Here is a 23600-nt window from a genome sequence, read left to right on the forward strand (position 1 = left end):
ACCCAACAATGTACAAATGTTACAATTTCTCCATGTCCTCACCAACACTTGCTATTCTCCATTTTTAAAATTATAGACATCAGAGCTGGTATGAAACGGTATCTCACTGTGCTTTTAATTTGCATTCGGGTAATGACTAATGATGTTTTGAGCATCTTTTCATGGGCTTTAATTTAAAAAAAAAAAAAAATGCCTGTTCACATCCTTTGCCTATTCTCTCATCAGGCTTTGTTTTTGAATTGTAGGAGTTTCCTGTATATTCTGGTCATTAATTTCATCAAATTTATGGTTTGGAGATATTTTCTCCCATTCTGTAACTTGTCATTTCAGTTTCTTGATATTGTCCTTTAATGTATGAAAGTTTTATATTCTGATGAAGTTTAATTTATCTATGTTTTTTCTTTTGCTGCTTGTGCTTTTGGTGACATATCTAAGAATCCAATGCTAAATACAAGGTAATGAAGACTTATTGTTATGTTTTCTTCTAAGAGTCTTATTGTTTTAGCTCTTTTTATATATGGCATGAAGTCTAACTTAATTCCTTTGCATGAGGAAATCCAGTTATACCAGTACCAATTGGTGAAGAGATTTCTATGTTTCACCACCACCGCATGCCTGGAATAAATCTCACTTGGTGGTGGTGTATAATTCTTTTAATATGCTGTGAGGTTTAATCTGCTAGTATTTTTGCTGAGGATTTGTGCATCTATATTCCTAAGTGATACTGGTCTGTACTGCTAATATTTTTTTCGAGCTTTGGTATCAGGGTAATAATAATGGCCTCAGAGAATGAATTAGGAAACTATCCTCTTCTATTTTTTTCAGAATCTGAGAAGGGTTGATGTTAATTTTTTTTTAAATGTTTGGTAGAATTCACCAGTGAAGCCATCTGGTCTTGGACTTTTCATTATTGAGTATAATTAATTTTTCAATAAAGTCCTTTGAAAGATATTCTCTCATATTATACAACTTTTCAAATATACAGAAAAGTTGAAATAACTTTACAATGAACCCCATATGACCACTACCTAGATTTTACAATAAATATTTTACTACACTTGCTTTACCACACAACTACCTCTATTTTTATGCATTTAAGTAAGATAAAGACATCAGTACACTTGACTCTAAATATTTCAGTTAGCACATGATTAACTCCAGCTGCCACTAGCTACATGTGGCTATTTACTTTTAAATTAACTAAAATTAAATAAGTGAAACATTCAGTTGTTCAGCTGCAATAGCCATATTTCAATATTCAATAGCCTCATGTGGCTAGTGGCTACAAAATTACTGGAGGAATATCCAATCATAGTTACAGACTCTGCCCACATTCAAAGGGAGGGAATTATATAAGGCATGTACAGCAGAGACTGAGAACCTTGGGGGTCATATTTTAAATCTGCCTGCCACGTGTGGGAAAGGGGCAGCTGCCTGGACTTATATTCGTCTTGACTGAAATGCAGAAACTGGGAAAACAATGCACGCAAAGAAGGTGAGAGGAGGCTCATTCCTCTACTCAATCCAGTTCCTCACTGCTCTATGTCCCTTCCAGCCACCAGCTGAGAGTTGAGTTTCATTTCCTTCGATAAGGACTTGGAAAGGTCCTTTCAGAAGAATTACAGGCGGGGCCCTATACCAATCCCTGTTAGAACTCTTGGTAATACTTAAAGTATGGAATCTTGTCTAAACCTCACAAATAACTGGAGCCTTCTCTCTTACAAACGAGCAAAGAAAACAGAGCATAAAAAATTTTCAGCAGCAAAAGGAAATAGAAATCAAAGTGCCAGAGACAAATTCCCATCAATATAAAAGGTAAATACATATTATTTTTCAGTTTTGAAATTTCTTCTTAACGACACACAAAAGGACACTGACTCTAGATATCAGAGGAAGCCATCATGAGAAGAAAATGTATCACAATAAGTAAAGACCACATGAAAATGAAAACTGGTGAGGAAAATCAGAAACTGCCTTAGGTGTGTTCTCACAAAACTCTGTATGTGAATGTTTATAATGGCTTTATTTACAACTGTCAAAATTTGGAAACGACCCAGAGGTCCTTCAACTTGGTGAACATATAAACAAACAGTGGTACATTCACACAATGGAATACTACTCAGCAATAAAAAAGAATGTACATGAATATTATGGACAAATCTCAAATATATCATAAGTGAAAGAAGCCAGAGTTACAAAGCTACATATGATTCCATTTATATGACATTATGAAAAAGGCAAAACTAAAAGGACAAAAAACAAATTTGTGGTACAAAGGGCTACAGTAAGAAGAGGGTCTGACTACCAAAGGACATGGACATTTTTGTGGGTGGTACAACTGTTTGGTACTTTGACTATAGTGGCAGTTACAATTTCCAAAAAGAATAAATATTAAAGTATATAAATAAAACATGATTAACTACTTTGGAAGCAGAAAGAGAATTTCTGAGATTGCATAAAAGTGAACTAAGGAGGACAGAGTTAAGAAATAAAACCATAACAAAAAAAAGAAAATAATAACAACATTCTAGCAATAGCAAAAAACATTTCACAGAGAGCCATTTTTGGAATAAATGGAGTTCAAAGAGATACATGGAAATAATATGGTTGTTTACCTAGAAAGCCCAAAAGAACCAACTAAACAGCTACAGGATTAATAATGAATAAGAGAACTCAATAAAATGTCTGAATAAATATAGCAAAATCAATAGCTGCCTATCTACATGTGATAAAATTAGAAAATATAAGAGTCCATTCACAAGAAGCTAAAAATAAATTATTAATAAGAAATGTACCAGATATAGAATAGAAAATGAAAGTTTATAGATTTAGATATCATATATACAGAACGCACGCTTATATATATATACATATATATAGTAAAGAAGGAATTATACACAACGGAAAAAGGAAAGTCTTTTTTCAATACTTCTTGAAGGGTAGTCCCAAACTGGCAGCATCTCAGAAGTTGAAAGAAATGCAAATACTCAAGTTCTACATCAGACCCACTGAATCATAAACTCTGGGAATGAGGCTGAGCAATCTATGGCTTTAACAAGCCCTCCAGGTGATTGTGATATTCCTGAAAGTTTGAGAACCAAGATGCCGATGTTACTGACTTGGGGAATCACTAATCCATTTAATGAATAATGATGGGACAAAGGCTTAGCTATCTGGAAGGATACCACATTAAATATAAGTTCCAGGTGGATAAAGAATAGTTAAGGCAAATGCCTGGATAACTTCCCCAATCCTTAGAGAGCTGGCAATCCCTTGTCAAGGAAGCCCTCCAACTCACCAGCCAAGTCACCTGTGAATGCCCTCCCACCTGAGTTGCTCAGGTGTGCATGATATTATAATAAAAAGTTTTATAATCTTTTTTTAAGCTTTTGGGGAACTTATTTAGCAATCCTCTCCCTCCCCCCCACCACTCTATAACATATAACTCAATTATTTAACTTTTAGATAACAACTTTTCAAATATGTTTTCAGACTCACATTATATATGAATTCAGCAGCTTTATGTACACCATATAAGACATAGGTCACGGATAAATATATAAATAATGAAAAGACCAATATTATGATATATTTTGGCATCTTGGTTTTATATTAAAATATTATAAAAAACTGAAAGAATTTAGTTTATTTGATGGGGTAAAAAAATATGTAACATAAAATATGTAGAACTACTTACAATTCATTCATATTTCCACTCTAAGTATTCTGGAACCTTTGGCAAACTCCACCATTTTGATACACAGGGGAATTATTTACAGAAATTTCAGTACAAAAAAATATGCCCCTGAGTGCTTCTCTGTGTGTGATGTGAAAGACATAGAATTTACTTATGAAACTATAAAAAAATAATAACTATTAAAGTCATAACCTCTGAGAAAATGAAAACTACTGTCTTGGTAAACAAAACAGTTTTCTGACAGGAAAGCAATGGCAAGAACATGGCAGAAAATCCTGCTCAGAACACCCAAAGAGATCTGAAAGTGAGAAAGACAAGAGGCACACAGATTTAAAATGCAAGGAAACAGAAAATGAGAAAAGGTTGGAAATAAAAGATAATAAGTATCAAAATTTCATACTGTAATTCAAAAATGTATAGTCAGGGTAAATCTTTTAATTGACTATGAGGAAAAGGCTCTGTTTAAAAAAAAAAATTTGGTCAACCTCTTCGTTTTGGTAGGTTGGGTTCTCTCAAAAAATATTAGTTCAGGATGTGAGCAGCAAATAGCAGGGGTCACTTGCACAGCACAGGAACCAGAAGTCCAGGGAAATCAGGGATGATTTTTAGAGCCAGAGAGGTAAGAAAAGACAGAGGAGGTCAGGAGCAAGAAGTCTATGAAATCAAGCAAGGATAGTAAGGAATTTGCTGATAACAATGTTAAAGAAGAATGAAGCTCACATTTCAAAATACCAGGCAGAGAAGACAGTAAGCCTAAACCCAGAACATAATTTTTGCTTCTGCGTGAAGCTCTTAATCTCAGGTTCTTCAGCTATAAAAGCAGAAATAATAATTACAAAAAATAGTTTTGAAAGTTAAATGGCATAAAAACTGTTAAAGTGCCTTGAATAATGACAGGAAATGTTGTTTGTTGAGAGTTTTTGTTTTGTTTTGTTTTAAGCATATAGGGGCAGTTTAAAATCCAAGAGATGTATTCTGCTCCCCCTAACCAGGGAGTACCAACACATTAAAACTACCTGGAGATTCTCACTGTGCCTTCCTCCCACCAGCAAAATTTTATTTGCCCCTTCTGGGGAGCCTGGCTTTCTCAACGGTACTAGAGGCTTTCTGGGTCAACAGAAAAGGGAAGAGAGCCCACCTGAAAATAAGTCTTACCACTGCATAGGTAATTCTCTATCCTCTAAGTAACTGGAACAATTACTAGGGGAAGAGATTTATTTAAAAACTTATACAGCTGTCATGGTTGGCTTTAAAGATTTATTGATTTATTTAACACTTGAAGAAACTCAGGACAACAGCATAAAGCTGTTGTGTGTAGAAATAGAGTAGGTAGGTTCTGTGGTAGGTTAACACAGAAAGAGCAACTTTAGATCAAAATTGGCAGGAGAAAAGGGAAAAGCTTAATCAGTAAGAACAGATAAGAAGGATGTTCAAATACACAAGGGGTAAAGACGCTCTAGTCAATAAACAGTGTGGGGAAAACTGAACAGATACATGTAAAAAAATGCAACTTGACCACCTTCTTACACCATATATCAAAATAAACTAAAAGTGGATTAAAGACATAAATTTAAGACCCAAAACCATGAAACTCCTGGAAGAAAACATAGGCAGTAAATTCTCTGACACTGCTCTTAGTAATATTTTTTTCTGATATGTTGCCTCAGGAAAGGGAAACAAAAGAAAAAATAAACAAACTAAAAAGTTTTTCCGCAGCAAAAGAAACCATCAACAAAATGGAAAGACAACCTACTGAATGGGAGAATGTATTCTCTCCAATGATATATCTGATAAGGGGTTAATATCCAAAATTTATACAGAAGTCATGCAACTTAACACCAAAAAACACTAATAATCCAATTTAAAAAATGGGCAGAGGAACTGAATAGACATTTCTCCAAAGAGGACATACAGATGGACAATAGACATTAGTGATTTCTCACTAATCATCAGATAAATGCAAATTAAAACCACAGTGAGCTATCAGCTCACACCTGTCAGAATGGCCATCATCAATAAATCAACAAACAAGTGTTAGTGAGGACGTGGAGAAAAGGACGTGTACTATCAGTGGGATTGCAAATCGGTGCACCCACTATGGAAAACAGTATGGAAGTTTCTCAAAAAAATAAAAATAAAACTATGACCAGCAATTCCACTTCTGGGTATTTTTCTGAAGAAAACCAAAACACTAATTCAAAAAAGATAGATGTACCCCTATGTTCATTGCAGTATTATCTGCAATAGCTAGGATATGAAAATGCCTAAGTACTCATCAATAGATGACTGGATAAAAAAGAGGTGGTACATATATACAACAGAATATTACTCGGCCATAAAAAAGAATGAAATCTAACCATCTGCCACAACAGGGATGGACCTGGAAGGTCTTATGCTAAGTAAAAAAGTCAGAGAAAGACAAATACCATATGATCTCACTTATATGTGGAATCTAAAGAACAAAATCAACAAACAAAACAGAAACAGACTCATAGATGCAGAGAACAAGTTGATGGTTGCCAGAAAGGAGGGGGGTAGGGGGTAAGGGGCAGGGTGAAAAAAGTGAATGGATTAATAAGTACAGATCGTTATGAAATAGTCATGGGGATATATAGTCAATAATATGGTAATAACTATATATAGTGCCAGGTGGGTACCAGACTAGTAGTCAGGGGATTACTTTGTAAATTATATGTCTAACCACTATGCTGTATACCTAAAACAAATATAAAATAATACTGTCAACTGTAATTTTAAAAATAAAAAAAGGGAGGAAAGGTGAAGAAGAATAAGAGATTCAAACTTCCAGGTATAAATAAGTCATGGGGATGTGGTGTACAGCATAGAGAATATAGTCAACAATATTGTGATGGTATTGTATGATGTCAGATGGTTGCTAGATTATGATGATCACTTCTTTAGGTATATAAATGTTGAATAACTATGGTGTATACCTGAAACTAATACAATACTGTATGTTAGCTATATTTTAATAAAAATCTTTTTAAAAAATAAAGTTAAATTAATATCCCAGGCACAGAAAAGAAAAAAAAAAGGGCATTTGATCTTACTGTTCTCAGTTACTATCTATAGTCTGGGTCTCCACTCTATTCCACTAGTAAAATTTTACTTAGACCCTATATGTTTAAGATATTATATGGGATAGCGACAAAAACATCTTATAGTCCAGTAGAAGTGACAAAACATAATATAAATAACTATAATGCAAAGTGGGAAAGTAGAATATCATTAAACACATGATAGCATCAAGTAGGGTGAAATTACTTCTGGTAGGAGAAATCACAAGTTACAAAACCAACATGGCAATTTTGAGCATGGCCTGAAGGAAGGCAGGAAACTGTCGTCTTGGTAGGAAAGATCCATCATCTTGGTAGGAAAGCTTGAAACACATATGGAAAAATATAAGTAGCTGATTTTGACAGGAGAAGCAAGAAGTGGGTTGCTTAGGACTAAGGCTTGAAATAGAGACCACAAAAAGCCTAAATTTCTAAGCTAAGGAGCTAGAATTACAGACATACACAATCAAACAGATACTTCAAATATTCAAGGACTGTCAAAACAGGATAAATAAGAGATTCTGCTTCTAAGAGAAGGAAGGCTCAATTAAGAGTGACCCCAATGCGCATGTTTAAAATGAGAACCAGTTATGAGTCATGGGTGGATGAGTAACATTAAGAAATGCACACAGAATCAATATAGTGTCAAAAACAGGTTCTCTTGAGTTCATACTGAAGCACAGCTGAGGAAGCAGAGTCTGAGCCAGCCAGAGTAACCCATGGTGAGTCACTAGTAAATCAATGACACGAGTCTTAGTCCTGGGGCAATGATCTCAGACTGGCCTGTATAATGGCCAGATAGGTACATCTAGGTCCTAGTCAGCCTGTGACAATACCTGAAGATTCTGTGATGGTGAAAATAGGACAGGAATTTTAGACAAAAAAAAAAAAAAAAAATCTGAAAACAGATACTTTCATGATATTTGACTAAAAATTCCTTAAATCTAGACAGGTCTTAGATTGCAAAGGTTAGTAGTACATGACATGCACAAATCTGTCAGGGTCAGAATCCCTATACTCATTTAACAATTGAGGCATTTGCATATTACTGAGTTATATTTGCTGTTAAAATGTATTTTTTTGGTGACATGTCCTGTATTTGCACCACTGCGTGCAAGAAAGCTTCCCTACCCACACAAGTCTCCTCTATCACACACTGATCAGACCACAGTGCAAATGCTTGCTTATTCTTCTGTATTCATAGCAGTCCACACTATTCTCCCTCCACCTCCATTAGAATGTCAGTTCTATAAGGCCAAAATTTTAACTGTCACCACTATGTCTTCCAACACCTAGAACATACTATATATTAAATAAATGTGTTGACTGAATAAGTGTATTGACTTTTTAGCTGGCTCTGGCTAGCATGTAAACATAATATTTAAAAGTCTAATTTGTAAGAATATTGACAGTAAAGAGATAAGAGGAATACACACACAAACACACATGTGTATTGAGGAAGTGGTCAATCTTTCAATTAATTGTTTTAATTATTTAAAGATGCTAAAGCAAAATACTCAAAACTGACTGTCCCTTTCAATACAAGAAAACAAAATGTTATATACTGAATCCTAGATTTCTGTTACTACTTTGATAAAATCAGAATATATAGTTTCTATGATAAGAATTTAAGACACCAAAATGTTTCAATTCCGAAGCAAGTAAAAAACTTTTACTAAAAATCTGTCCTTTTAATAAGTCTACACCTACAGAAAAAAATAATAAAACTATACTAACCGCAATCTGTGAAATGAATACACTACCATTTGGACACATTATTACATAGCAAATGCTAAATCTTCATATCTGTTTCTTGGTATTCACAGTATGACAGATCTTAACATGGTGTGGGCAACACTGATAACCTGGATAGCCCTTATTCCCTTAGGAAGGATAGTGACCAAAATCAGGCAGTTTTTTTCCCTTTAGTTACATATGTTCAGGCCTATTCGAAACAGTATCTTACTTAGGTGGCTTTTCCAAGAAGTATGAATTGTCCTAACAAGTCTATCAGTTAGATATTATCCTTCTTTTACAGATGAGGAAACTAAGGCTCAGAAAGTTTGAGCAATTTGTTTGACAAGATTACACACCAAAGTAGTGACAGAGTCTGAATTCACATCTAGGTATATCTGACCGTACAGTTCAAATTCTTTCCAAGAAACACTATCTCCTCTATGCTCAAAATAAAAAGCTTTGGAAATGAAATATGAGAAGAAAAAAATTAATGAATTTAATTTATGGCATACAATTTCCCAGCAATGTACAATATTTCTATTTTGCTTAAAATATGTCCACTAGATAAGAGACAACGGCTGGGTTTTTTTCTCTAAGGATGAGTCCACACTCAGCGGGAGTGGCATCCTAAATGTTCGGACACCTTAGCAGCAAGTAGTAGCAGCCCATCCTCCTCACTTATATTGGCAACACCTGTATACACAGTTTATCCTTACTTCCAGCCTCAAGTGGAAGAATCTCTGCTTCTTAAAACTTCAGTGACTTCTCTGATCATCAGTTTAGCCCTGTCAGTTTAAACTACAGGTTCTTATATTTATAAGCAGCAAACACACCAGTGTGTTCAGATCCTGAGTCAGCTTCAAAAACCCCAGCAGCAGCTGGTAAAATGGAATGCTAATTCATTACAGATGGCAAAACACTGCCTACATTTTAATTTATTTACATTTTCAGAAATTTTGAATCTGCAGTTAGAGTGCCAAATTATTTTAACATGTAAGTTTAGCCTTTTTCAATTCAGTCTGCGCTCAATAAAAATTAATGTTTATATGTTAAAAATTCTTTCAACAAACCCAATTAGTCCTATATTCCCATAGTTTATATTTTAAAAGCTTTTTAGGATGGTAAGTCTTTCTTGAATTTCTTATTATACAGGTCACACGCAGAGATGGAACAATATTAGGTCTGAATCGTACTAATTTTTTTCAAATAGAACTATGATATATAAGAATAATTTTCAATACCTTTGTATTTTCCACAATTGCTATGTTTAGTAATGTGAGACTAATAAATTAATAAATTGTAAGATTATTAAATGGCTTTATAGACCCTATTTTATCATTAGTTAAGGTAACAGGAAAAGAAAACACATTATTAATTTTTAAAAGCTAACTGAACAGAGAAAGGAAATACCCAAATTAAATGCTTATAGCACTGCTGCCCCCTCCTGGAATCAGTCTTCTAACCCCCCTCCCCAACATTTCAGAAACAACAGTGAAGATGAAATATTTTAAATCCAAATACTGAAACATCTTCTAAGAGCTTCTACTTTTTTTCTCTCTCTCGCTACAAAGACATAATTATCAAGTGATATACAACCATTCTCCTCAAATCCCCAGTGCTTCCTGGGAGCAAATGACCTTGCTACCTACTTATTAAATGAGCTAGAGAACATTCATTTTGAAAGTCTTTAACGTTCCTTCTCATGCTTCAAAATTTCTCAATTTTTTTTGACACAAACCTTCCTTTTCCCTTTCTGTATTAGAGTAGAAAATGTCCTTACTGTTTTGCTTGTCTAATCTTACTATCCTCTCCCATCTCCTCTGAAATGGCTCTCCCATGATATAAAATCCATCTCTCTAATAAGATAAGAATCTATCTTCTTTTTCTTTGTCATCTAAAAACATGCATAAATAGTTCCTAATGTAAAAATATTGCTCCCTCCATATAATTTCACCAGCTGCCACAGCACTTCCGTTCTTCTTTCCACAGTTGGGGGCACCAAAGGGTAGTTTTTATGGGGCTTAAGCAATCTCCCCCTGACTGCACACCCAATCCTGATTATTGACTTCTGCCCAATGCCTTTCAAGGCAATACATATAAACAAAACTGTAAGTGAAATCAGTGTGCTTGTTTTAAAACTATAGCTCTTCCATCTGGGACTGCCACCCTTAAGCCCCTTACACGAAGGATTCTGGACTAACCACTACTCTTTTAAATTCACACACTAGCTACTTTGATTTCCTCGCCTCCTCTTAGCTACTCATTCCACTACAATCCAACTTCCTCCTTAATCAAGGGCCTCTTGGAAGTTAAGAAAAGCCTGGTCACTTAACATTTTTTAAGCTTTAAAGAATGTTAAAAATTAAGCAAGGTCAAAACGGTGTTACAGGAATTGTAACATCAAACAAAGCAATGTCTTTTACAACACCCACAGAAATAAATACAATGCCTTGTTAGATGTGGAGGTGAGTTAATAGTCCCCTTAACCTACATTTGGTGGGCCCTGCTCTACCTTCCTGATTCTCAGTTCTCAACTGGGAATAACGCAGTGGTCAAGATCATGGGCTGCACAGTCACCATTTCCTGGTAATGTAAATGTGGACAAGTTATTTAACAACTTCTCTGTGATTCAGTTTTATCACTTGTAAAACAGGATTCTTATAAGATCATAATTATAAACAACTTAAAACAATGCCTGTCATATAATAAATCATATATATAAATCATATATATCAAATAAATCACATTATATATAAATCGGATACATAAATATAAATATATAAATTATCATCATCATCATCTGAGTATTATAAAAGCACATAAATAGTAGCTAAATCTACATTTTTTACTAGCTTCCTAGGTCATTCTATGCACACCAAAGTCTGAAAATGACTACTCTAATGAAATTGTTTTCTTAAAATAATCGACGAGTTCCTAATTGTCATATCAATGATTTCTTCTTAAATCTCATGCAAAACAGGTGACACCTTTTCAGCTTTCTGCTCCAATGTGTGACCCCCAAATCTTCATTTAAACATGAACTTAAGAAAGCTTCAGATGAGAATTTGGAAAAGACAGCTATATTTCTCTACAAAGAAAGACTCCAACTCTACACTGGGCCCAAGCCTAAAATTACTCTTTCCTCCCAAATAAGTTGCTCCCTTTTTATTTCCATTTCCTTTACTGATCAACCTTTTCCAATCATTCAGGCTACAAGTCTTAGTCATTTGTGGCTGTGGTGCTTGTTTTTTTTCCTCATCTTCTAATTTTTCAAAATCTGTATTCTAAAATATCCCTTGTTTTAACTCATCCTTTTCAAAGTTTCCAACGCCAGAGTTTAACTCTCTCACTTGGGACATCTGAACAGCCTTTAATGATCTTTGTCTCTCATGTTTTCCTTCAAATCATCCTTCATATTACAACCTAAATTATTTTCCTAAAATGATTTGTTCTCCTGTTCTCTCTGATTAAAAAAAGAAAAAGGTGTCTACGGCCATGCCACCCTGAACAAGCCTGATCCCCTCTGATCTCAGAAGCTAAGCAGGGTCTGGCCTGGCTAGTACTTAGATGGGAGACCACCTAGGAAGACCAGGTGCTGTAGGCATAAAAAAAATAAGGGACTGTAAACTGATAAGGTCCTTGCAATCTGTGAGGTCAATCAAGGGTTGACTCGCCTAAAAAAAAAGGAAAGTTGATTTCTTTCCAATATTTACAAAATAATGGCTAAGCTTTTTGGCTGTGGAAATTAGGCTGCAACCATTTGGCCCCCACAGAATCCATCACACACTGCCATGCTATTCACACTGCACCATGTTCCTAACTAAAACATGCATGTTCAACTCCTTCAGTATGTGCTCATATTATTTCTCCAGCGTAGAATGGGAATGTCCTCTCCCACCAAATGCTACATGTCTTTTGAAACTCAGCTCAAAGGTACCTCATTTGTGATTCTGCACCACTTTGAAAGCCAAAATTAATCTTTCTCTGCATTCTGATGACTCTTGCTACATTGTTATTTTTACGTGGTTGGGGATACAATTCTGATCATCAAAACTATAATAATGAAGTAGCCTTTTAAGAGATAATCAGGAAAGTACATATTAAGAAAAGTAAGCTTTTCAGAGTACTAAAATAAAAAAGAAGTACTACTGCTCTAACATATACATTTTAAATTAAAATATTTTCAATAATATAAGTTGCTGAATATGTTTTTAAGAACATATATTTTTGTGGTTATTCCTTCTTGATATATTTCTGTGACTATTCCTTTCTGTAATTAAAGATATATAAAACTATGCAACTACAATTTTTAAGAAATATGCTTACGTCTTTCCTGTTGCTCCAACTTTGGGCAAAATAAGTTCAAAATTTTAAGTCAGGCATCTACTCAAACTTGGACCACATCATTTGAGAACTCTACGCCTTGTGTTCTTAACCATTCTTTGCTCACAGGTAAAGGGAAAGATAATTTGTTTGTAAACTAATTGAATGTCATACATCTGTGACACACAGATTCAACAGAAAATTATAACTTCAAGGAAAATTTGTATTCTAATGCAAACAAAATAGCGCATTTGGAATCATAATCAAGAAACAAGGAACTATTTAGTATAAAATTCGAAGACAAAGCTAATCTTAAAGGAGGGGACTGCAGAGCCCACCAATCACGGGTCTTGGTCTAGGTCCAATACAACATGAACCTGCAATCTGAATCATTTTTGGATTATTTTGTTGATGTTGATAAGTGTGTTTATTAGCTTGTCATTGTCGTTATGTTCTTGTTATGATAATTATTAGACACATAGCTGCATCTTGTTATCTAATGTATTGATAAAGAAACACATATATTATTATATCACAAAATGTCCTTTTCATATACTGAAAATGATATTTCAACATATTTGTTTTCTTTTAATCCTATGTATTTTATTTTATGCATTTAAAAATATCATCACGAGATAGGACACACAGGTATTTCTCTTAATTGAATAATGTCCTTCAGTTGACATCTCTTGTCTATTAAATATCTTAGAACTGTGTAGGTATATGTCCATCTTTGCCTTTGAAGAATATGCAGTACTAGTAAATATAGGATAGTACTAGTAAAAAATCACTTATTCTAGTGATTTCCTGTGTAATGGTTTCTGTGAAGATAATCTAAACTTTAAAGCATAGGTTCTTAATCATATTTGTTGGTAAAAAGAACCATAACAGTAGCAACCATCAACCGAGTATGCACAGGCCCTATGCTAGGAATATATTATCATGAGTTCTCGCAATCTGTGCAAGGTAAAAGATTTATTATTTTCAGGTTACTGAGAAAAAGGAGGCTTGGAAAAGTTAAATTACCTGCTCAAAGTCACAAACCTAGCTAGTGGCCAAGCCAGGATTCAAATAATTTGACCTCACTACCCAGGCTTTTGCTAAACTTGCAGCCTGATAAATAGGTGATCTAGTTAATGGCTACTGAATGTATGAGGCGAAAAATCCAGATATTTAAAAGCTCTGAACACAAATGAGTAAATTTTAGGAGAAAAATTAAATACTGTTGACACACTTCCTGTCCATCATTTCACTATATATTAAGTATTAATCAAATAATTTCCCAAGTGATAACCTGGGGTTTTAACCTCTTCTCTTTTGCTGCTCTAAATGAATTTATATAAATAGAAAAGAGAGGAAAATAAGATATATTTTATTAATCTTTTAGGAACTTTGTTCAAGGTAAATGTGGAAAAAAATTAACTGGGCACTTAAAAATAGTAAATTGCTTACGACCCTCTCCTTTCATGGAGCCAAAGGTGTCCAGACACCAGGTCAGGAATCACTGAAGAAACGTTCGGATAGCAGCACTGTCATTGACAGAAAAGCTCTCCCAGCCTCTGTGCCAGTACACTGACAATCACTGACTGCAGGAACATCACTGGGAGTGCTCATGTAGTTTTTGGAAGAAGCTAATGTGTTTTTCTCTCATTTTCCATTTTAGGAAAATTCATGGAAACGAAATGACGAAATACACGGGGATTCTCTTGGTGGATTTTAATAGAGGTATTTCTAGTATTTATAAAATCTCTTAAAGAACCACTTACAGTACAAATATTGTATTTGCATTTATTAAAAATATTGTGAAATCACTAATTTAACATCAGTTAAATGCAAGCACAGACTCCAGAAGACTGCCTAAATTATTCTAATACACTACACTCTGTCACAAAATATATAGTATAAAAAAGTCAGCTATCAGATGCTACTTTGTTACAATTTGTGTTATATATACTATAGATTCTAATAAAATTTTTCATGATATTAATATTCATATCAATAAGAAAAGCAGCCATATGTGAACTACCTACAGACATTATGCTAGGTGCCTTAAATATATTATTCTTAATATTATGTTAAAATATTCATAAAAATTAATTTAGGTAGTTTAAAGCATTTTACTTGCCTATAAAATATACAACCTTAAATACCATTTTCTTATTTTAAAAAAATTAACCATTCTTACATGTACAGCTCAGTGGCATTACATATATTTATATTGTTGTGCAACCATCATTATCATTTTCTTATTTTTAAGACTGACTGAAAAATAATTGTTATATTTGAGGCAAAAACTGCATCAGCCTGTAGAAGTAAAATGTGATTTCTTTAACTGACCAAAGAAAATATATATTTGTAACTATTTACTCTTTTAGATACACATTATACTTTTATTTATAAATTATTTTTGGAGGATAAGATGCATTTGGCTAATTTGAACAGGTATTCTATTTTATTAAGAAATAACTACAAAAGCAGTGAATCATTTAGGATCCAATGGTTACTTGGACATTACTAAGGGGTTTTTACTCAAAAAAAAAAAAAATCAACTCGATGATTGTTTTAATATATTTCACATAGCTGAGATTGTGAATTACATCATGTCAATCCACTGTTGAAAGCAACTTACAACTAAAATGAGATGAGATACTGAACAGATGAAGTGCTGTTCAAAGTCAATGTAGCCCAGACTTAGGGGACAGAAGAATTAATGAGAAAATCAGAATCTACCAGATGGTGCGGCAGGACTTCTCGCTGCACATCGGCCATCTCAAGCAGCTTCTATACATGCACAGCCCCAGGGCCCCACCTGGTAGCAGCATAATTACCCTAAATGTGCACTTATGTTTCATTACACCTTGGCCATTACTATGTGCACTGATTACAAGTATCAATCCCTTTCATTTTCATACACCTCTGCGGTTCTATAGCATTCAACTGTGAAAACTCAGCACTCTGGTTGCTTCTAACATGCGGCCCATGCTGATAAAACCACAGAGGGTAAATTATTTGTCACTCTACAGGGTGCCAATTCAGTATGATAAGAATGACATCATCCCCATTTTACCAATAACAATGGCACTAACAAGAACGTGTAATCAACAAACCTCAGTCCTCTGCTAGCCCTGGCAGGTGCAACTCTTTTTATGCTAAAAATATGCCAACATTAGCTTCCAGCTCAAAACTATTTCTTTTATCACAATGCTAAGCAGAAGTTGGCTTCCATAAGGCAGTGCAGCTGCTGCTGCCGCCGCCGCTTCTGCAGATGCCTGCATTAATTGTATCAAGGACATACTGAAATAAGTGCTTATTCAGCACAATGGCTATTGGGGAGCAGCTGGAAGCGCAAGACAAACTGTCTTGAAGAGAATGTACCAACCCAGTGTGTAAATTACAACGATGAAGTACAAAGAGAGCCTAAGTTTAAGGATCTCATATAACTGCAGAACAGCATGAGATTTTAGTGTTGTCCGTAGAGTCCGAACCAAAGTATTTTCTAAATAAGAATAGGCCCTTTCGGATTTCACTAAAACCACTTTTAGAATGGGGGGGTGGGGGGGGATTTGGTACCCATTCAACACAGCAAAAATAGGAAAAGTTATTAAAAATATCAATGGTGTTGCTACTGCCCTTATATGTAAAAATCATAATATAATTCCTCTCTTGTGTATGTATATGTGTATGGGTGTATATTTCAAGGAATTAAACAGCAACATAAGAATAACACTTTTTATTATAAAGAAGCAACATGTGGCTCAAAATAAAAGCCTAATTTGGCTAGCTTTCTTCCTCATTCCCTTACTACTCATTCATGCTCCTTCTATACATCAGTTTTATGTTAAGTCATTTCCCTTCCATTTTCTAATCTTTACATTAGTGGGAAGAAATGAATTAATGGTGATTAAAGGCTATTCCAAGAAATAGGTAATTATGGAGCATTCAATCATGCCAGTTTGGGTGTGGATAGGGGAAATGGATCAATAAAGATACTGCTGAAACACAGTGCACCCCTGGAGAGGAATGGAATGTAAAGTGAGAGAAACAGGCTAGGACTGGATCACTAAGTCCCAGATTCCCTGTCAGGCTTCATCATGGCCTCCCCAATAATATCCTCTCTAGAAGTTTCCTCTCTAGAAGGGGCTGAGGAGGGCCATGCTCCTGCACTGGGTCTGAAACCAGCCTGAAAACACACAGTGGGCCTAATAATACATCAGTATACCTAATCGAACTGGCTTCTGGTGGAGCTCATGACCAAACTGCTTTACATTTGCACCACAGACATCATTCCCTACAAAGAGTACACTTCAACCAGGAACATGATTTTGGAACTTTAACAAAATGACCCACACTCCTGGTAAAGAATCACACTTTTTACAAATAGAAATTATCTCAAATCAAAATAAGTATCTTTAAATTTTTCAAATATTTAGTTATTTATGCAGTAGGTCCTTATCCACAAATCTCCACAAATCTCCAAATTCACAAAGGTTATACTACTAATAACTGGCTTTCCTTCAGGTGACATCTTGGACACAAAAACAAAGATTTAGTAACTTACAACTAAAAAACTGCAAGAGACTTACTCTATAAGACACTGAGATATAAATGCTGAGCTGCCGGGTAAACTCACTCATTAGATAAATGACTTGATCTCCAGTTGAGCCTCAGAATACAGCTATTCAAATTCAAATTCAAGCCTCAGAAAATTTAAATTGCTTCTTTCCACAGACTTTTCAGGTATCAAGAAAATAGTTAAAAACACAATTGGTAAGTCTTGAATGCCAAAGGTCTATAATGTATGTCACTAATACATGGTAAGCACAGTTTGCTTTAATTTTAGGTAAGTGCAAAACAGGGTATTTTACATGGCGAGACTAGGATGGGTTTGTAGAAACACTGTCAAGCATATGAGGGCAATAGTAACTGTACTTGTAATCAGTGTTGGGAACCAATACCTCGCTGCTTCAGTAATAATTTTCGCTTTTAGTAGCATTTCTTAGTAAAATTGCCATGATACTAAAATATTATTACTGTCATATTCAAACCATTATATCACCTGCTATCCCATAAAATAACAATTAACAGTATGTCTTCATTTGAATGTATATAGGTGAATTTTAAAATTTCTAACCAATTTAATCACAATGGACATAACTCATATGATTCTATTCACTCACCCATGCCCTTACAATCTATAAAACACCACCATATGAACATTTGAGGAGTTAGAAAATATAAATTTTAAAAAGAATAAGAATAAAATTCTGGTGTAAACCACAAAGCAAGATAACCCTGCCCAAGAGTCTTTATAGGGTTTTTTCTGAAACAGTGTTTTTTCTTTGAGTGTATTTGATATTTGACAGATATATTAGCTCTTGAGCATCATTTATCATGTTTATTTTTAATAGGTTTCCCTTAGAACAGCTGCCTAAGATGCTAATCTTTCCTTTTTTCTTGGGCCTTTTGTAAATATTTGAAATAGCTATTCATTAACAGTTGCACATTTATTCAGTCCTGTTGTATGGCTTGTGAACTGGAATTAGCTTTTATTTTATTTTTTCTATCTGTTGGCCAGACTAGAGAAACCCTGCTGTTTGGGTTCAATCTGTCAAGGTTCAAATTATCCTCCAACTGAGAGCTAATCAAGGGTGTCTGACCTGGTTTGCAAATAAATAGGAACAAAAGTGGGTTTATTTTTTCTTTCTTTGGAGGACTGGTTCTCAAAAAGTAAAGCAAAACAAGTGTGGACCACAAATGCAATTGCCTAAAATTAAAAACAGGCACAACTGGCAACTACAGATGAACTGGATTTACTCGGCATTTCCAATTTTCAAGCTATAAATCCATTCTTTTCTAGGAACTGGTTTGCAAATACATTTCAAATTTAAATTCACAGTTCTTCTAATGCTAGATTGTGGCATGAGGAGAATATAGGTTTTAGGCAATCAAGCTACTTCGATGGGCACATTCGAAACTTAAATAATCTTCATGGATCCCAAGCCTCAAATTAATAGGTACATGTCGTAGAACTCATCATTCTGCATCACTGACATTATTACTATTTCCATTTTATGTACATTTCTAAAATATGAAATACAATTTTATCTTAAACTTTTAATCTCCAAAATTGAACATATTTTTATAAATTAATCAGTTAGTTTTAAATGTATCTTTATAAACTATTTAATGAATGTACTTAAATGTATTCTCATTTACTAACACATGTATTAAAACACTTTCTCTTAGAATATTAGGTTCTTAGAACTTGAAATTGTTGCTTGGATCTGACTTTTAGCATTCTGTTTTCAATAAATATATAATCTTTTGAAGCAATGATTAGTGACACTGAAGACCTGTAAATGTGTCAGTGCCACTGTTCAAGAACACTGTGATTGCAATTCCACTAAGGGCTTCTCTCAAAATAATCCCAACTGATGAAATGACCCCTGTTATTATAATAAACTAAATTGCATTATTGCGACTATTGCATTTGCAATATCAAGTATTTGAGTACACCATTTTCCCTGAAAGGGCAGCATGACCATCAATCAGGAAATCTCTATTTTAATACTATTCCTCAGATCTGCAGTATAATTTCTCTGTGCTTCAGTAAAACAGGGACAACAAGCACCAGCAGCTATAATCCACTCATTAAATGTAAGAATGAAATGAAAGACCAGGTTTTAGTAAAAGCACAAAAAAAATTAGTTGGTAGGTACTCACTAAATTTTATTAATATATGGACCTATTATGCTGTGAACAGCATAATATCTGAATTATATTTATAATCATCCCTATACTCATCAAAAAAAAATCTGTTACAACTAACGAAAATAAAATAAGGAAGAAAATTGGGAATATGTAAAGATTCTGGTTTATGGTTTTTGGTGGTAGAATATAATAAATACTATGCAGCATATAATTTTTTATTTCCTTACAGATAGCAATTTTGCTGTTTGGAGGCCATGCTCAAGAATAAGGAGAAATATGGTGGCTGAATACATGATTAGATGTCAAAAATTAGCTGATACCCGATTTGAGAAATATTTTGTCTTACCTAAAACACACTGGTCCAAATTTCCATTTAGTTTTCCTTTTATTTTAATTATTCTGAACAAGGTAGCCATCTTTAAATAGCATCTTATATTTTAGCCAGTTCTATATTTTAGTGAAGAAAAAAACATTCATTTTCTAACTTGCTATCAAGTCATACTTAAAAATTACAAATAACTTCTCTTAATGTTTTAGATTAACTACAGAAAATGTAAAATGTAAACAGAATTTCACTATCACAAATCCTCCATTTAATGAGTACTTGACAAATGTTTTTTAAATAAATAATAGCAATAATTAAGATTAAATTGCACATTAACCTTGGCTTATGTGATTAAAAAAAAATTTTCAACCACTTCTATTTATTCAAAGTAAGATATTTTAAACTTATTTAAAGTCAAGAAATATATATAAAATGTAAATGTTAGTCAATTTGAATAAAAACCTTACAAATTTTTAAAGTTCATGTGAAGAGGTATATTTTCATGTGATTATAATATTTATAAACTTACAAAAAGCATTCACTATTTGGAAATTTAGTTGCAGAAATAATATTGCTGGAAACAATAGGCTAATACAATTAGAGAAATTATTTTAAAAATCTTTGTTCAATTTATTCTCTACTTAACAGTGCCAAGTTTCTCCCACCCACCGGGTTTTTTGTTTTTTTTTTAAACTAAAACTAATTACATAGTGAATTACATCTTCAAGTCATTACAACTGTAGAGGAAAGTCAGATCATTACATATAAATTATTTCAAGTCTAAAAAATAAAGTATAGATGTAGCCAGAATGAACATAGATGTAAAAACAGAAATAAATTCACTTTTAGACACTATATAGCAACCCAATTTAAAAACAAAAACAAAAACAAAAACAAAAACAGGTAATTCTAGCTTTCTTCAAAATTTCCTACATGAAGCATTCACTTTATTTCGAATACTATCTAATTTGGGTGTGCATTAAAATTTGAAAAATAGTCTTACATGTATCTAATCCACATTACCTTCTTCCTGAATTACTTCGCATCTATAAACAATACATCTTTCTCACATTTACCAATCAAGGGTATTGTTTGACTATTCTCTCAAACTCCAGGATCCATAGCCAGACATTTAGAAGGTTTATTCTGAGAACATTCAATACCTTCCACTGGTAAGGTGAAATATAAAGTTTCCAGTCTACAGTTATGAAAATAATAAGGGTACATATGCATTCAAAAAACATTTATTGAACATTAATTGTACTATCAAGATAATTAAGACTCAAGCAGAGGCAGTAGAAGATATGAACTTTAAACAAAACACTTTAAACCTGGTAAGCACTATCACAGATGTATGAAGAGCAAATTCTGTGTTGTTGAAGAACAAATTATGTGGTGCAGAATAGTGAGAGATGATGGCTGAAGAAGAGATTTAAGCCAAAATATGAAAGGTCATGAATATCATGTCATGCTATAGGCCCTTCCTACTTAGTGTGATCCAAGGAGCAGCAGTATTAGCATTATCTGGGAGCTTAAAAATGTAGATTCTCAGATCCCACCCAAGACCTAGGAAATAAAATTAGCATGTTAACAAAATCCCCAGGTCATCTGTACGAACTTTAAAATAAGAAAAACACATCAATAGTCCAGTGTTTCTACACAGCAGCCCAGACACAGGCATGTGAGAGTATGTGGGTATATGCACAAATGAATTCAGAACACAGTTGGAATAAAAATAAGGAAAGTAAAATAGCAACAGTATTTTCTTAGGTAGTGACTTATCTTCTCCTGTTCTTCCTCCTTCTTGCCCTCTTATTATTAGTTAACAACAATAATAATAAGCAACTACTTATTAAGTATTCTCAAAGTATCACACTTACCATTGTTATTGTTTGATATTCATGCTGATTATCTTATAAGTATGCTTCATCCCTATTTTCCAGATAGAAAAACTGAGGCTAAGAGAATAAACAGCTTTCTTAAGGCTAGAGCTAACAAACTATGAAAGCGGAATTTGACCCATTCTGTTTTTAACCAAAATGCCATAGTACCTTAGGTTTTATCTGAATCATTGCTCTTATCACCCAGTGATATATGGCTTACTTAGTAGATTGTAGACTATAAATTACATGGCTCTGTGATTTCTAGCTCTTTCAAAGCTTAATAGTTCCTGGTGATGTGCCAGTAATTGTTTAAACCATAATCCTATTACTTTCACAGTATTTAGCTTATTGAAAAACAATCCTAGATATATTTTGCTAATCTTAAAAGGTATTATAAATATGATAAACACATGATGACATTTTAATATTAAAATACATTTTTTAAAATAGCTAACAATATACTTGTTGCAAAATACACTACAAAAGAAGTTACTGGCTTAAAACAATAATTTATTATTGCTAACAACTCCACACTCTAGGCAGTTCTTGTGATGAATGTGGCGCCTAGAACATTCAATATGGCTTCTTCATTCATACCTGAGAATCTAGAATATCTGTGGGCTGCCTATGTATCTCTCTTTGGCCATATGATGCTGCCAGTAGTGTAGCCAGACCTCCTTTTGAGGTGGCACAGCGCTCCAAGCAACATTCCACAATAACAAGCTCCAGTGTAGAAGTGCTTATCAAATCTCTGCTTGCATCATGCCTTCTAATGTTCTGCTGGCCAAAGCAAGACACATGACCAAGTCAATAGTCAATGTGGAAGGGGTCTATCTACACAAAGTCTGAATACTGGGAGGCATGATTCAATGGGGGCCGCCAAGTAATAGTCTACTAGGATTTTTCAATAGTTTATCCATGTGCTATTATGAAAGAAGAAAACAGGAAATGTTGATTCTCCAGACTGGTTAAATCTCACATTATTTTAAAATATGTTAATGAAATCTATAAACAATTAACTAAGCTTAAATACTTCAAATACTTTTTAACACCAAAAGTGGGCTTTGTCCATTGCACACATAGCCTCTAAACCCTGAGTCAAGTCCAACACTCTGCAAGTGGCAAGCAATATGGACCAGTCTAATTAATTAGCTGGGAATTTCTCCCATCTATTGTCCATGTGCTTAGGTTTATTTTCCCTCCACTTTTCTGGCTTCATACTCTAGCTTTGAACTCTGACCCAGATCTCTTTGTTTTGATGACTTTCTGGGCTACTCTTCTGCATTTGGACTTTAGGTTCCACCACATTTCTGGGCTCTGATTATTTTACAAAACAAGCGCGCGCGCGCTGCATGTCTACACACACACACACACACACACACACACACACACCCTGTATCAAGCATGACTCATGAAACGCTGCCACTTATCCCTACCCCTACAATAGAAGCCTGTCCCTTCACACCCACTGAGGTGGGTATTTAGGGAAAGCAAATATGTTTATCCTAATAAGATTAAGACGTAGACAACCATTTATATAGGTTATACTATTTATGATTTGCTCTAAAAAGAAAATAGCAGACCAAAGAAGAATGTTTTTAAATAGATCTAAATTTCATAGAATTCTATTAATTTATGTTATAATTTGTATTCATGCATTCATTCAATGAATATTTATTATGCACCTACTATAGTCCCTGTGTTATGCCAAGCTATAAAATCCAGGGATGAACAGGCATTCTCACTAATTTCTCAGGATAAAAAGTAAATAAAGATATTAAGAAATAAGTGGATGTTTATTAGAAGTGCTCTAGAGGAAATAAACAGTGTGATATGAAAGAGAATTA

At 34.0% G+C, this 23600-nt stretch overlaps 1 protein-coding gene and 1 non-coding gene across 12 annotated transcripts in view; one reads left to right on the top strand and one right to left on the bottom strand.

The window, feature by feature from the left end:
- CDKAL1 (CDKAL1 threonylcarbamoyladenosine tRNA methylthiotransferase) overlaps nt 1-23600 on the bottom strand; it is a 566460-nt gene that overhangs the window by 289341 nt on the left and 253519 nt on the right. The gene's annotated exons all lie outside the window — the stretch shown is intronic.
- Nucleotides 11997-12115, top strand: LOC120605623 (5S ribosomal RNA). Its single transcript, XR_005653668.1, has one exon. It is a non-coding gene; the product is annotated as a 5S ribosomal RNA (ribosomal RNA).

Source organism: Pteropus medius, unplaced genomic scaffold (assembly GCF_902729225.1).
Source record: "Pteropus medius unplaced genomic scaffold, Ma_sr-lr_union100, whole genome shotgun sequence".
Taxonomy (NCBI): Eukaryota; Metazoa; Chordata; class Mammalia; order Chiroptera; family Pteropodidae; genus Pteropus; species Pteropus medius.